The 16,790-nt window shown below is 44.1% G+C and overlaps 1 long non-coding RNA gene across 1 annotated transcript; it reads left to right on the top strand.

The window, feature by feature from the left end:
• Positions 1–6,881: 6,881 nt before the first annotated feature.
• On the top strand, positions 6,882–8,422 carry LOC147959205 (uncharacterized). Its single transcript, XR_015610702.1, has 2 exons — positions 6,882–7,864; positions 7,939–8,422. It is a non-coding gene; the product is annotated as an uncharacterized LOC147959205 (long non-coding RNA).
• Positions 8,423–16,790: the final 8,368 nt, after the last annotated feature.

Genomic DNA, 16,790 nt, shown 5'->3' on the forward strand with positions numbered 1-16,790 from the left:
ATGTACAAAATGCCATAGATGAGAAGTACTCCTCATTTACAAGTCCTTATCTGCACTATCAGCGTTTGACAACGGGAGTTCTAGTGCTGACACCAATATGCCTCCAGTTTCAGGGTTTGACGATGGCAGATCTTGTGACGACACCAATATGGCTGCACTTTTAGGGTCTGAAGAAAGAAAATCCTGGGACAACATGAGCGCCTCCTGCGTCAAGGGGCCAGAAGAAATCGACAGAAGTAAATCATCATCCTCGGATGGCACCTCCTCCATGCTAGAGGCATCTTGCAATGCATCACCGTAATCAAGCCCTCCAGGCGGAAAATTTTTCGGCGGGAAATCTTCACAATCAGAAAGATTTTCATTCCCACCAATACCAACACCAGATGATTTGGCATCAAGTATGCTGGCAGCACCAACATACTCATCTGCAACTTTGGTACCAACATCATGCCCACTGCTCAATGGAACACCACAACCATCATCTCCACCACTAACGGCAGTCTCACGCTCAACATTAGTCAACTGAAAAAAAATTCCAGAAGAAGTGAATAATATGACCAAAACTAACAATCAAAAAAAGCTAGCAAGAGGTGCACAGGAAAACAAACCTTAGCAGCATTCACAACAACATCATCGATCTTGCTGCTGCTAACATTCAAAGGAACATCACCAATGGTCGAACAAGGCTCATCGCCAACAACAGGACCCTGATTCATAGTAATGAAGCAAAAAATAATAATGCTATTATTAGCAACAAGAAACACAAGGAATTAAACCACACTAACAAAAAGCTAGGTATCACCTACAAACTCTTAACGGTTAGGGATAGAAAAATGAACATGTAAGGCACATTGGTGCGCATGAAAATTCAAGAATATGTATAAACACAATAAAATAAAAATAACCTTGCACTTATCGGTAGATGGATCATTAAATTTACGGTCAACAGCAGCCTCAACATTATAACTGGTCTCCTGCATGAAAGAAAAATTAATAATCAGATGAAGATGAGGAAGTTCAACTACAATACTGACAGCAGAACAACATAGTAAAAATTGCAAACATCAAGGACTGACTCACATGAACAGGGGGCTCCAAGCGAACATCATTCGTATGGTGATCAGAAACATTAGCCTTAGTACCATCACCAGCCCTTCTGTCGGTGGCCGCAGCCTCATCATGCATGAAAGAAAAATTAATAAACAGATGAAGATGAGGAAGTTCAACTACAATACTGACGGTAGAACAACATAGTAAAAATTGCAAACACCGAGGACTGGCTCACATCAACAACAGGGCGCTCCAAGCCAACATCATTCGTATCGTGATCAGAAACATTAGCCTCAGTACCATCACCAGCCCCGTTGTCGGTGGCAGCAGCCTCATCCTGCTCAATCCGTGTGATAACAACATTTGCACTTTCTTCATATGGCTTGCAGCGAGAGTCTTGCATAGTTTTGAAATGCTTCATGTTGTTCAATAGACGAACCGAGCTCTGAACTGGATGAGCAGCACCGTCATGCATATCACTAATTAAAATTCTCTCCATCTCAATATAGTCTTCTGCTTCATCGGCATTAAATTGATGACCTTCAGGAGATACCATTGATACAGCTCAGATGCTCAACTGTAGTTGGGACCTTTTGCACGTCAGAACACACATTACTAAAAATATGCCCAGCACGCTCCAACGCAGAAACAGCTACATCAATACCAAAACCCTGCCTTTGTGAAGTACTAGCCTTACTAGGGCCAGAGGGAAGATAACCAGCACCCTCAACACCACGTCCATCTCTCAACTCATCGTGCAGAGATGAAATCTTGGGAACCTGAGACGACGGCATCTCCAGGACTGGCCGTTTATACACTCAGAAAAAGACCACCCCCTCTTGAGTTTTCCACTACAAACAAGGGTAAAAGAGTTAATTGATCAATGCAACACACAGGGAAAATAAACATCATATTAACAGATTTAAATCAACAACACTATCAATCTTTAACTGTTAGTGCCAATTTGTTAGTATTTACCAACATGCCTGTTGAACAAAGATATTCAGTTCAACCACACATGAAAGAACAGTACTAAAAATCGTACCTAAACCTCACAAAGCTTAAGAAATGACAAAATCTAAATAGGTAACTCTGCAGTACACATGTTCACTCTAGCAAAAATAGCTATACCCAAATAAAAAAAGGTCTGCAAGACACGACAGAAATAAAACTCACCGAAAGCTTCCCAAACACCCAAGTATTTGGATCTGTGTTGCCTTTTTTTGTCAAATATGCATCAACCAGATCGGAAAGCTTGATAGGATCCATGAAACATATGCGGGGGACTTGCATGTCAGGATCCGGAGTCTTGCCATGGATAAGGCAGTCAGGGTACATTAGAACAAGCCCTATAGCACAGCCTGTGATTGCCTTCCCAAGGGTAACACCATCTTGGTACTTGACAACAGCCCTTCTAAGCTCATCAACCATCAGCTGGCAATAATCCATATTAGCCATGTCCTCAATGATGAGACCCTCAAACATTGTTGCCTCTCTGGAAACACACGAGGCGGCACCAGGCAACACCACCTTCATAAACACAATACTGAAGAACACTTTGAGGGCAAGGTCATCTTTGCTAGGATCCTTGACAAGCACCTTGAGCCTATCCCTCAAATCCTTTGTCTTGATATCTTTGTTCCTGCTAATGTCAAGCTCCGATCCTAACTTCATTAGAGCATCGTCATATCCATCCTCTGACGGCCTTGGTGCAGAACGACCACCATGAGGGAACCCAAATAGTTGATGTATACCATCGCTAGTGATGTGAAGCTTCTTATTAGCCTCACCCATGTCAAGAGTCACTGTATCAGGATCTATCCTCAGGTACAAAGCTCCCATCAAAGGGCGGGAAATGTTAGACTTCACCTTCCACTTGAAGATAGAACCAAAACCAGCTGCATGAACCCTAGCCACATGGCGACTCTCAAGCACTTTAGCACAAGCATCAACCTCTCCCAACGAACATCGCACAGTTAAGTTCAATCGTCGTTGGTCACCTTCATCCAAAGCAACTTTTCCGGCATTGCCTTTCACCGGCTTGACCGGAGTCATAACGCTAACAGGCTGTAAATGAAAATAAAGAAGCCACAACTTAAATAAATTAATATAGAAAACAAAACAAGCATATGAAGGCAAGTAGAAAAAAGAAAAGCTTGCACAAGTTCAACTCTTAAACAACATCAATACCACCCTCAATTGATGCAAACAATGACCAGCCTCACCTGGCCAGCATACCACCCCAGACACAATTAAATCATTGCAAGTACAACTAGTAAGTCACATACAGTACAAACACGTACCACTTTAAATTCATCTTTAGAATCAACTTCGATATCATCTTCTTCAGATACAACATCTTCAGCTTCAACACGAGCACGCTTCTTCACACCTTTGTTCACCTTCGTAGGAGCAACTTTACGCTTCTTATTTTCCTTCAACAAAGAGCGCTCTGGAAGAGGAGACGAAGAAGGCATCTTATTTGTCAAAACTCATGGACTCCGACGAAAAGGGGATCCACCAAGTGTGCTTGGACCAATCTTCATGGCAGCACTATCTCCATCAGCTTTGCTATTACTAGGTTGGGAACCAGCTTTCACATGTGGGCTATGCCTCTTGTGCCATCAGGATTTCGATCTGACATCTTTCTCTTCTAAACAACTTTCTTCTCCTTAACTGCATCACGAGTAAACACTTGCTTCAAACGAGTCTGCATCATGTTTGTCTTCACAGGCATGTCACTTCCATGAGATCCAGCATCAACAGTTGAAAAGGCCGCGTCACCACCTTCATCACCTACACCTTTAGGGGCTTGAGCAACATCCTCATCACTTTGTTGCACACAAGCAGCCTTTTGACGCCGTTCCAACTCCTTCTCCTCTGGAAATCACACTTCTTCTTTCTTATCCTTTCATCCTCGAGCTGTAACTGCATAGGAACATCCTCAGCCTGAGTAACAGGCTCAGTGCCATCAACACTCTGTGACTGAGTAACAGACAACTGCAAGCTCCCATCACCATCATCAACGTTAAGAGAATACATTCCATCATTAATATCTTTGACAACATCAGCATTGTCCTCAGGAGCACCATCGCTGTCATTAACTGCGTAAACCAATAACATAAGCACGCACATATAAAATTAAAACACAATTAACATTGGAGAGACAAGATAAATAAAGCGCATAGCATCAGACACAAACAAAAGGAACAACTGATGTAGGTAAGCATATTTGTGCATTCAAGGCTGATAAAAAAGAGCAAATATAAGGGAAACACTAGCAACACTCGCAAGTTCTTCTAGAGGATTTGTTGTCTCAAAAATAACATTCACAAGATCTTGAAAGCGTTCTGGTTTGTCAGAATCAGGAGGCACTGGCACTCCAACATCTGCAACAACATCATAATCAGCAAAAAGTACATGAACAAGCAATCAGTTCAACTATATGAACACTACAAGTTCACCCAATAAAACAATATCAACCCACCACTAGCACAACAAACTTCAAAATGACAACTCTTTCAACATCATAGTAGTTCTTCACTGACTACTACAAACTATTCAAATGCCAGGACAACAGTTCAAACTACACATGGTTATCAGTACTACAACCTGTCTGTAGCTCACATCAACCTAAAAACTATACACACCACACATTCCAGGGCAAAATTAATAGCTATCAAAATCCATACAACTTATAAAGTCGATACGACAACACCTATACAACCTGAAAACCAGATAAATTAAAACATCATCCAAATTACAGGGAAAATTACCTGCACTCAACTTGTCCGGACTGGATGATGTACCCATTGAGATCTACAGACCTAAAATCTGCCGAACCAGATCTACAAGACACATGAACAAAAATTAGGGCTCTAACCTATTTCAGAAACAAAGCATGCCATACAAAGCAAAACTCTTACCAGCAAACACAAAATCCGCCACGGAATCCAGTATCACCGTCGCAAACCGCTCGTTCAAGAGCAAAGGAACCCTAGCGAATCGAGCGTGAGACAACAAGAGAGCAATAGCTTAGAAATACAGGGAAATTCTATAAATAAGGGGACGCAAGGGCAGTCGATGGCAGAGCAAAAGGAGCAAACAGAGCACCCAGACCTCCACCCCTGGAGTTCAACCCGTCGTCCGACGCTCCCACGGTGAAACAGGAGAAGCAACTTCTATGCAAGAAGAGGAGAGGAGGGGAACGAAGAAGGAACCGATTTGCGGAGGGGAGCATAATGGAACGGGGGAGAGCGGAGGTTAAAAGTTGAGTGGGAGACTACTGACGGCTAAAGCCCACAATCGTGGCAAACCCACTATCTCTGGGTAGTCACTAAAGATAACAACAAAAATTAAATACAATAAAAAATTAATATAGAGGAAGAAAACAAACGGCTAAAGTACAAATAATAACTCACAACAATACAATAAAAATTATCAAAAAAGTACAAATGAAATAATACTTCATAACGGTGCTGGTTTTTCCCTAAAAAAGATAAGATAATGGGGGCAAGTCATGTTACGGACTCGCCTCCGCATGTGACGCCGCGGCACGCCGCGTCGTCGCCTGCTACGGCTCGTTCCTGGCTCGGCCTTGCCGGGATGGGGGAGGGGGTCTTGATTCGCGCCTCCCTCCGGCTCGGCCTCGCAGTAACGCGGCAGTGCGCTCTTTTGACAGGCGCAGTGCGGTTATTCTGTCCCCCCCCCCACACACGCACCCACACACCCTAAGATAGATAAAATGGGGGCAAGTCCATACAAGGAAAGATGTGTCAGTACAACCATGCCCCTTGGTGCGGTGCGGGTTTTTTTCCCTAAAAAAGATAAGATAATGGGGGCAAGTCCATACAAGGAAGATGTGTCAGTAGAACTATGTCCCTCGGTGTGGTGAGGGGGCAAGTCATGTCATGGACTCGCCTCCGCATGCGATGCCGTGGCACGCCGCCTCGTCGCCTGCTATGGCTCGTTCCTGGCTCGGCCTCATCGGGATGGGGGAGGGGGGTCCTGACCCCCTGTCGGTGTCAAAACCGGCGGATCTCGGGGAGGGGGTCCCGAACTGTGCGTCTAGGATCGATGGTAACAGGAGACAGGGGACACAATGTTTACCTAGGTTCAGGCCCTCCCTATGGAGGTAATACCCTACGTCCTGTTTGATTGATATTGATGAATATGGGTGTTACAAGAGTTGATCTACCACGAGATCGTGATGGATAAACCCTAAAAGCCTAGCCTATATGACTATGGTAATGAATGGTGTCCTTTTCGGACTATCCCCTCCAGTTTATATAGACACCGGGGGGATCTAGGGTTTACATAGAGTCGGTTACATAAGAAGGAATCTTCATAGTCGGTCACAAAGCTTACCTTCCACGCCAAGGAGAGTCCAATCCGGACTCAGGTATAGTCTTCGGCCTTCATGTCTTCACAGCCCATCAATCCAGCCCATGGATAACAGGCCGAACGCCCGAGGACCCCTTAGTCGAGGACTCCCTCAGTAGCCCCTGAACCTGGCTTAAATGACGAGGAGTTCGGCGAGCAGATTGTCTTCGGCATTGCAAGGCGGGTTCCCTTTCATCCGAACTTCAAAATAGTCTTCGGATGTGATGATAGTATCCGGACCTGTCACACACACCATACAAAACCGTAGAGAAAATATATATTTATACATATATATATATATATATATATAGGGTCGGTCTATTCTAATAACACACCTTAAGACCTAATTCTAACAAGACATGGCTTATTCTGATAACACCCACTGACCCGGCCCTCCCTCCCACCTTCTTCCTCCCCCGCATCTACCCCCACCTCCCCTCTAGGTTCCATTGCCGGCCTCCCTCCCCGCGACCCATCCCCACCCTTGCTCCCACCCGCGCTGCCAGACCCCGGCCCCACCACGTGCCACCGGACCCCGCCCCCACCACACGCCACCCCCACCACGCGTCGCCGGAGCCGCGACCCATCCCCACCCCCGTTCCCACCCGCGCCGCCGGACCCGGCCCCCACCACGCGCCATAGGACCCTGCCCCCACCACACGCCACCCCCACCACGCGCCGCCGGAGCCCCGGCACGCCGCGCGCCGCCCGAGCCTCGCCCCACCCCGCGCTGCTGGAGCCCCCTCCCCCCAATCGCCATGCGCCGCCGGAGCCCCGCCATCACCGCCCAACCACGCACCACCGGGAGTCCCGTCCCTCTCCTCACCTTCTTTCGTGGATCTCCGGCATGGGATCCGGCGAGCGACCCTGGCCTCTTCCTCTCCGACATGTGTTGATATCTGCGGGCCAGTACCACACTAGCGAGCAGCTCAGCCAGATCCTCCTCTAGCTCCGTGGGCATGCCTCCGTCGTCAGATCGGGAGCTTAGCCACCCCGCGCCATCAACACTATACTGCCTCCTCCCGCGCGTGCAGTGCACATGCTGCCGCGCAGCAGTCAACTGCGGTGGCATTGGTCCCCCATCCCCTAGTCCCGATGCCGGCGACCCTGTCTTCGGCAAGGACGAAGTCCGTACAGTTTAAAAAAACTATTTTTCCTATTTTTGGGGGGATTTTGGATGTGCAGGAAACTGCTGCAGTGCGGAGTGTGTTTTTGGTGCACCCTGACGGCGACCCATCCGCCCCAACCTCCCCCATGTCTCTTAGGTGGCGAGGTCGAGATGCTCCCCCGGCGTGGTGGCTGCCACGGCTTCCCCTCCTTCTGATCCGGCTGCCATGGCCTCCGCCATCTAGTCCGCTGCTTCTCGCAGCTGTGGCTGACGAGGAGGACGGTGGCTGTGGTGGCATGCTCCGCCGTATCCCCCCAATGGCCTGTAACGAGCTCCCTCCTCCAACTATTGCAGTTCCTTTGATTTTTTGTTGAAGCTCACTGAATTTTTTTTTGTAGTGCACTGTCAAAATGAAAAATATTGTACGTACAAGTTTCTTAGCATGGCGTCGAGCAGTTTGGTAGGGAGCGGCGCGCAGTTTGCTTGGGAGCTTCCTAATCCTGCTCCGACCCATCTTCTTTCCCCTAGTGCACTGCAGTTGTTCATCATTTTCATCTGGTGGTGTGCCGTTTGCAAAGATCGTGGCTGTGCAGCTCGTCGTCGGTGTTTTGCAGTTCTGTGCGTGGGGCGATGTGGTTCTTTTTTTGGCATGCAAATTTGCAAAAATTGTAGTGTGGTTGGGCGCCCTGCCGAGGTCCAGTTTGTCCATGGGTCCTTGTTTTGGTGTTTCAAGGAAAATTTATGATGATTCTGTTGTCGTTCTGTTAAAACACACCGAAACTTTGTTGGCGTAGCTTCAAAAAAGAGAGCATCAAAAGTATAACGAACTCCCTGTGTCTCGTTGGTGTAGCTTCAAAAAAGTGCAAAGAATATTTTTGACCAGTGATGATGCAGTTTGCTGTGTATGTTGGAGTAGTTCGCTTCTTTCACAAGTTAACCCTTTTTTGTTTATGTTTAAGTTTTCTCCAGTGCAGTTCGATTGGTATGTTAGAGAGGTTCAGTTTCATGAAAAGGGTTATTGCAGCCGATTGATGCAGCCCACTACACCCATGTTTTTCATTTGTTCGGAAAATAATTTTTTGTGCACTCAATAACGAAGGACAAGAGAGCATCACTTTTCTTTAAAAAGAAGTTTATTTTGTTGTTTGAGAAAATGCAGAGAGGAAATGACAGTAAAGAGATGTGGATGAATTCTTGTGTGTAATGTGTAGCGTGCAAACAAACAATGCAGTCCACTCGCCTCATCCCCCGCAGTGCATATTTCATTTTTAAACCAAAAATAGATATATGCAGTGCACTACGGGAAAATCAAAACTCTGTAGAGAAAAATAAAAATAAAAATGTAGTGCACTCCGGTCTTTAAAATCCGCTCCGAAGGACTTTGTGGTACATTCTTGAAAAGATTTACGTCCGACAAAAGAAATCATGAAGTGCACTTGCTCGTTCGATGCAGTGCGGTTTTTCGTCTGAAGCAGTGCACTCCACCTCGTTTGGGAAAATTTATGTCCCACAAAAAAGAAATCATGCAGTGCACTTGTCTGTTTGATGAAGTGCCGTTTTTTGTTTGAAGCAGTCCAATTCACCTCGTTTAGAAAAATTTACGTCTCACAAAAAAGAAATCATGCAGTGCACTTGTCTGTCCAATGAAGTGTGGATTTTAGTCTAAATAAGTGCGGTTTTCTGTCTGATGTAGTATGGCCCGTTTACGGTACTCTCGAGGTTCACTTTTCATAGTATTGCGGGACATGAAGTGCACTCCACCTCGCTTAGAAAAATTTACGTCCCACAAAAAAGAAATTATGTAGTGCACTTGTTTGTCCGATGGAGTATAGTTTTTAGTCTAAAAGACGTGCGTTTTTCTGTCTGACACGGTACATTCGGCGATTTTGGTGTCTCGAAAAGATAGTGTTCACATTTCGTTAAAATCAAAATTGCTTCTAAACCGTAAGGAATCGGAGAGAGTGTTCTATATGAAAAAGTTGCGCCTCATTGATATCTTTCCAACGGCGTATAATTTGAATCATTTCGACAAGTGTTTGTAAAAATTTCGCGAAAAACGGCCGCTACCTCACGTCGTGAGCCGCACGATTTTTAAAATTAACTAAAAACTGTAAGGAATCTCAAAAACATTTTAACATGTGAAAGTTGCGCCTGGTCCGTAGCTTTGCAACGGCGTATCATACGTCTCATTTCGACAAACAGTTAGAAAACTGAAGCAAAAACAGTACCGAAAATTTAACAAAATTTGAAAAGCAGAATTCCGCGATTTAGTAAATTTGAAACTGCTCTTAAACTGTAACGAATTAGAGAAAACTATATATATGAAAAAGATGCGCCTCGACGATATCTATACAAAGGTGTATCGTTTGCTTCATTGCGACGAGCGGTTTAGAAAAAAACGCAAAAAACGCTCGCTGCCACTCGTCATGGGCCACACCATTTTCAAAACTGCTCTTAAACCGTGAGGGATCTTGAAAAGTGTTCAACATGGAAAAATTGCGCCTAATCCATAGCTTTCCAACGGTATATCATACGCCTTGTTCCGAGAAACGGTTAAAAAAAATAGAGCAAAAACAGTACCGAAAAAACAACGCGTGCAGTTTTTTCCGATGAGAAGTTCACTAGTCTATGTAATGCAGTGCTCTAGCTAAAGAAAGTGCAGTGCCCTCGCGTTGAGCATGTAGTGCAGAAGTGTTTATTCTGATAAACACTATTCTGATCACGGGATCAGAATAATATTCTGATCACAACCTGACCTGCCCCGCTAGTAGTACGTTGAACTTCCCCCTCTACTAGGTTGAACTTCTGCTAACATTGCCCAAATGGGGCTTGCGATATACCATTGGAAAGCTATGGACCGCAATATCATGATCCAACTTAAATTTTTGGCAAAATATAAGTGGTTTAAGAGCAGTTTTGAAAACCGTTTTTTCTTCGCACAAAAAACGTGAATCGTATTTCCGATCGCATTTCTAAACCGTTTATCGGAATGAGGCATATAATATGGCGTTGGAAAACTGCTGCAAAACCTCTCCTTCCACATGCTGAAAGTTTTCTCTAATTCCTTATGGTTAAAGAGTAATTTGAAAAAACATAAAATTTCGTAAACCGAATAGTTGAGTTCGTATTTTCGATGTTATTTCTAAACGGCTAATCCAATTTAGGCATATGATATGGCGTTGGAAAGCATATAAAAATGCGCTTCTTTTTCATCTTGAAAGTTTTTTTTTTCTAATTTTGAATGGTCAAAGAGTAATTTAGAAAATGGTCCAAGTCCTACCAAGTTCGTATTTTCGAGCTATTTTTTTAACCGTGCGTCCGAATGCAGCAAATGATATGGCGTTGGAAAGCTTGAACAAATGCGAAACTTTTTGGTATATATTGTTTCTCCCAATTCTTTACGGTTTTAAGTCAGTTTTGAAAATAGCTAAAAACGTATTTTCGCCGTATTTTCTACAAACTGTATCGGAATGGGGCAAATAATATATCATTGAAAAGCTACAAAAAATGCGAAACATTTTCATGTTGATGGTTTTCTCCGATTCCCAGCCATTTTCAAGTAATTGCGAAAATGACGAGATCATTCGTTTTGCCTTTATCGCGAAACAGATTATTCGAAAATGCACCGCGTGAAGAACCTGAACTTCTCGGCATGTCTACTTGAACTTCACTCTATTTTTCACGTGCTTTTTTTGCTCGTAGATCTCCATCCACTGCTAGTAGCTCTCCATCCATTCACCGGAATTGAGCAGGTGATATACCGATGGAAAGCTGTTGTAAACACGCAACTTCCCCGTGTTGATCATTTTTTCATACTCGCGACGATTTTAAAAGTTTTTCATCTAAAATTCATTCAGCGTAGTAGTTGAACTTCATGTTGCTTTCACGTTGAACTTCTGTGACGTATTTTTTTTTTAATTTTCTCATCCATTCGTGAGTGTTACACAAATAATATTTCCTTTTGTACAAATCTCTCTCACAATAATCTTTTTAACTTTCTCCGACGAAGGACTTGAACTTATAACAACAAAACTTTTAGCCTTTGCTTTTTTGTTCCTTTTTAATACAAAATGGACACCATCTAGTACATTAACTTCTGGCAGTTATCAACCTGAACTTCTCTCGGTTACGTGAATTTTTTTGAGTTTTTATGAATTTTTGAACTGATTTTCTAAATTCTTTTTTTATGAATTTCGAAGCGCTCTATTTTTAATAGTTGAACTTCTTGTTATTTAATTTTTGAACTTCTTATTTCCATTCTTTTAATAATGAGGAAAATCTAAGTTTTCTATAATCATCGAACTTCTCCATCTTTTTAATATGGACTTCCTAGTTTTATTTCTTAATCTTTTTTATGAAATTTTGAAGCGCTCTATTATTAAAAGTTGAACTTCTTGTTATTTAATTTTTGAACTTCTTATTTCCATTCTTTAATAACGAGGAAAATTTGAGTTTTCTATAATCATCGAACTTCTCCATCTTTTTAAATTGGACTTCCTCGTTTTATTTATTTTAGTAACGGAAAAATCTTATATTTTGATAGACATCGAGCCGCTCCTTTTTTAAATTTTAACTTCTAGGTTTATTTTAAGAGAGAAAATCTTTGTTATAAAATTGTTTGAGATGCTTTTTTAATGACCTTCTTTGGGTTTGTAACAAGCATTGAGCCAGTTGTGTTGCACCAGTGAAATTAAAACTCAGATTTTATTGACGATTTTAAAACTTTTTCATCTGAAATTCGTTCAGTGTAGTAGTTGAACTTCCTGTTGTTTTCACGTTGAACTTCTGTGACGTATTGTCGTTTGCAATTTTCTCATCCATTCGTCAGTGTTACACAAATAATATTCCTTTTGTACAAATCTCTCTCACAATAATTTGTTAACTCTCTCTGACCGGGACTCGAACTTACACAAGTGATATTCGTTTCGTTTTAAAGTAAATTAGAAAATGACGAGATCATGATTTCTGCCTTCATCGCGAATGGAAATGCACTGCTCGAAGTAGTTGAACTTCTCGGTCATGTCTGTTTGAACTTCACTCTGTTTTTAACGTGTTGTTTTTTGCCCGTAACTCCCCAACTACTTACCGGAATTGTGCAAATGATATACTGATGGAAAGCTGTTGAAAACACATAACTTTTTCATGTTGATCATTTTTTCATACTTGCGACGGTTCAAAATATTTTTTTGAATGCGTAAAAGTGTGTTTTTAACGGTATACATAAAACTTTTAAACCATTTATCAGAATGTAGCATCTAATATACCATTGGAAAGCTTATGCATAGAAGCGACTTTGTCATCTACACATTTGTTAGAAATTCATTGCCTTTTGAGAAGTATTAAAAATGGCAAAAACAACATCGTTTTTTGCTTTGTTTTTAACATGTAATTGAAGGTCGGATATCTCGCACTAGAGATCTCGAACTGCACCGCGAGGAGCACGAGAACTTCTTGCAACAAACCTTTTAGGCTTTTAGTTTTTTGTTCGTTTTATTCTCATCTGAAATGCATTCAGTGTAGTAGTTGAACCTCCCGCTATTTTCACTTTGAACTTCTACCACGTATTTTTGTTCATAATTTCTCACCCGTTCATCGGAGTTGCACAAACGATATACCGTGCCGATTACCTCTCTCACAAGAAGTTCTGAAACTTTCCTGTGCCGAGCACCTGAACTTCTGGCAACAAATTTTTTATACTTTAACTTTTAATTCTTTTTTCTCATATGAAAACACACACCATGAAGTACATGAACTTCTAGCTGTTATCACTTTGAACTTCTCTCTGTTTCTCTATAGTAACGGAAAAATATAAGTTTTTTATAGACATCGAACCACTCTAACTTTTTTATTTGAACTTCTTTGTGTATTTTTTGAAATGTGAAAATTGGAGTTTTGGTAGAAACATCGAACTTCTTCGTTATTTTGAGTTGAAATTATTGGTTATTCTTTAGTAACCGGAAAAATCCAAGTTTTTAAATAAATATTAAACTTATCTGCCTTTTCCAATTGAACTTCTTCGTTATTTTGAATCGAACTTATTGGGTTTATTCTTTAGTAACCGAAAAATATGAGTCTTCAAATATAATATCAAACAACTCCATTTTTAAAATTTAAACTTCTTGGTTTTATTTATTTTATTAACGGAAAAAAATTTAGGTTTGTAATAAACATCAAACCGCTCATCTATTTTAATTTGAACTTCTTAGGGTTTAGTGAGAAGTTTATTTTTCATGCATTGTGAAAAGTTGCGCTTTTTAGGGAACTTTACTGTTGTTTTATTTTCTATCTTTTTAGTGCAAATTGAACTACACAAGTTTCGCATGGTGAACTTCTATCTTTTTAATAAACAGAACGAATTGCTACACACAACGTTTGTATAATACCCAACGGTTGCCCAAAGTCAGATTTTTATTGCTCAAATAGCAACTCACGCACACACTCTTTTTTTGGACTCCTGTTATCAATAGAAAAAATAGCATGGCACTGTAAATAACGCCTCCACTATCCTCCCCGCAACATCACCCACCAGTAGGAACCTAGGATGTTGCTGCCACTGTGTCAAGTGGAGTGGTTACAACAAACCATAATAATTTAGAAAAATATTTCATGGGGCATCAACAAAAAAGGAATTTGAAAATGGTGCTTTTCCATCTTCACATATAATTACCAATGATGAATTCCATAGCTTCTCCTTCCTGGACATTTACACAAGCACCTAGCTGGCAATGAATACAAAAACACACAAAAGTAGCCATGGAAAATGCCTCGATAGAGCAGCGGATGCACTTGGTGCTATGCGGGGAGGAGAGAGGCGTGCATGAACTTTTTGTTGCATCTGAACTTTTGAATATTGCATATATGAACTTCTCTGGCGAGACAAGATTGTTTCTTTTTAACAACATGTCATGAATATGTCTCTATGCCTAAAGCACTCAGAGCTTTGGTTCAGAAAAAATGATGGATAATTAACAGCAAACAACAGTTTAGCAATTGAAAGCAGAACATAGCTTCTCTGCCGCACCTGCTGCTGCACTTCCCTTTCCTCCTCGGCTGCATCTAAGTGGCTCGATTACGTCGCAGGTGTTTGTGATGGTCGAGCGGATTGAATGCGAGGCACACGATCAGCAAGGTAACTGAGCGAGCCCATCCATGAGGTTGTCACCCTGGCGGGGTGGGAGAACGACAACAGTGGGTAGGAAGGAGGAGTCCAGGGAAGGCGCGCGGACAGCTGCAGGTCATGGCCTCCTGCAGCTGAAGGTCGATGCCTTCACTAGCTGTAGGACATCACCCAACCTGAATGTGGGCTAGTGGTCGCCGGCGAGTGGAGGGCAGTGAAGAATCCTCACCGGATCAGGCGCTCCGAGGTGCTCCGGGGAGAGGGAGGGCATCCCCGTGGTGGAAGAAGGCTGCGACGCATGGAGGTGAAGTAGCGGCGCGTCGGAAGGCTGGATGTGGGACGGTGGTGCGCGGAGGCAGGCTGCGGTGCGCGGGAGGTAGGGCGATGGCGCGCAGAGGTTGGAGGCGAGCGCGTGGGAGGCTGGGCACGGCGGCGGGGGAAGCGGGGGACCACACCGCCGATGATGAGCACATGTGGCGGCGGCGATGGGATCTTGGGGGGACGGTGTCTCCGGTTTGGGCATGGCGGGGTAGCGGCGGCGCCGCCGGTTGGGGATAGGTTGGCGGGTGCATCCCCCGTTGGGGGCGGGTGGTGGGGGAGGTGGGGGTCGGTGGTGGATCGGGAAGGTAAGCAGGGGCTGGGGTGGGCTTTTTTATTTTTTGCTGTCACCGCCCGGGTTCGGAAGTTTGGGAGGCCCTGTCGGGCCCTATATAGCGCGCCGCGTGATCCAAATAGCTATTCTGATCCTGGGATTAGAATAGTGTTCTCCTATATATATATTTGCACGAGTCCTGACAGCTTTTACAATATGACATCACGCCTGTCCAGTCATAATTTTGGACTGTTTTTCGCCTGCCGCTCCACGTTTCGAGACGCGGTTGCCATTGACACGTCTTGTCAAAGCAGAGATCGGTCCCCTTATTACGGGATTCTCATCAATACGGGCGTGGGTAACCCAACTGTGCCGTTTACACAGCACTTGGGAATAGGCGAATCTTAAGGCGAGTGAGGAGGCGTTCAATATTCGTTGCCTTTATAAGGGGATAATGATTTCCTCTTCCTCCCTCACGCCCTCTCTCTGTCCTTCCAATCTCGAGCTCCAGCGCCCAAGTTCTCATCTCTTTCCCACCCAAGCAACCATGTCCGGATCCGGAGGTCAGGGCAAGTGGATGGTTTCCTCCGTCAAGGAGGAGAACATTACGGAGGTTCAGGCAGCCGAATACTTGGCGAAGGAGATCGCTCACCGCCTGCCGGCCGAGGGACAAGTTGTCCCCACGCCGGAGCCCACAGAGAGGGTGGTGTTCCTTCCCTATTTCTTCCGCGGGCTAGGGTTTCCACTCCACCCTTTCGTCCGCGGGCTGATGTATTATTACGGGATAGATTTTCATGATCTGTCCCCGAATTCCTTTCTCAACATCTCGGCGTTCATCGTCGTGTGTGAGGCCTTCCTCCGTATCCATCCCCATTTCGGGATGTGGCTCAAAGTCTTCAACATGAAGCCGAAGGTGGTGGACGGCCAACACGCGTAGTGCGGAGGAGCCATGGTGAGCAGGCTATCCAACATATCCTGGCCCAAAGGCACTTTTGTGGACACAGTGAAGGAGTGGCAGAAGCAGTGGTTGTACATCACAGAACCTCACGGCACCACCTGGGCCGCAGCTGCCGAATTCCGCTCCGGCGCCCCCACACGACTCACCTCCTAGGTTGAGAAGAGTCCGGACTGGGGTTCCCCTGATGAGGTGATAGCGCTGCAGATGCGCGTCCAGAGCATGTCGACCAAGAAGGTCAAGCTCGTTGATGTGATCCAGGTGATGCTGGTTCGCAGGATCCTTCCGTGCCAACGCCGAAGCCGTCCTTTGTGGGAGTTCAACCCAAAGAAGGATCAGACTCTGGTGAGGCTCTTCGAGACTACTCACGAAGGCACATGGAAGCTTCTCTTTAAGGGCAACGAGAAGCCACCAGCCACGGATTCAGACCATGGTCATGATTGTAGACACCTCGCCAGTGAGGTATGCCGTTTTTCGATGCATCCCTATTTTTAATCATTTCGAGGATGATGTCTGAGCTTATTATTACATTTCGAAGACTGGATGGAGAGGGCGAAGCGGATCCAGTGTCCGGCTCCGCTACCTG

Source organism: Triticum urartu, chromosome 7A, assembly GCF_056163025.1.
Source record: "Triticum urartu cultivar PI428250 chromosome 7A, HENAU_Tu73, whole genome shotgun sequence".
Taxonomy (NCBI): Eukaryota; Viridiplantae; Streptophyta; class Magnoliopsida; order Poales; family Poaceae; genus Triticum; species Triticum urartu.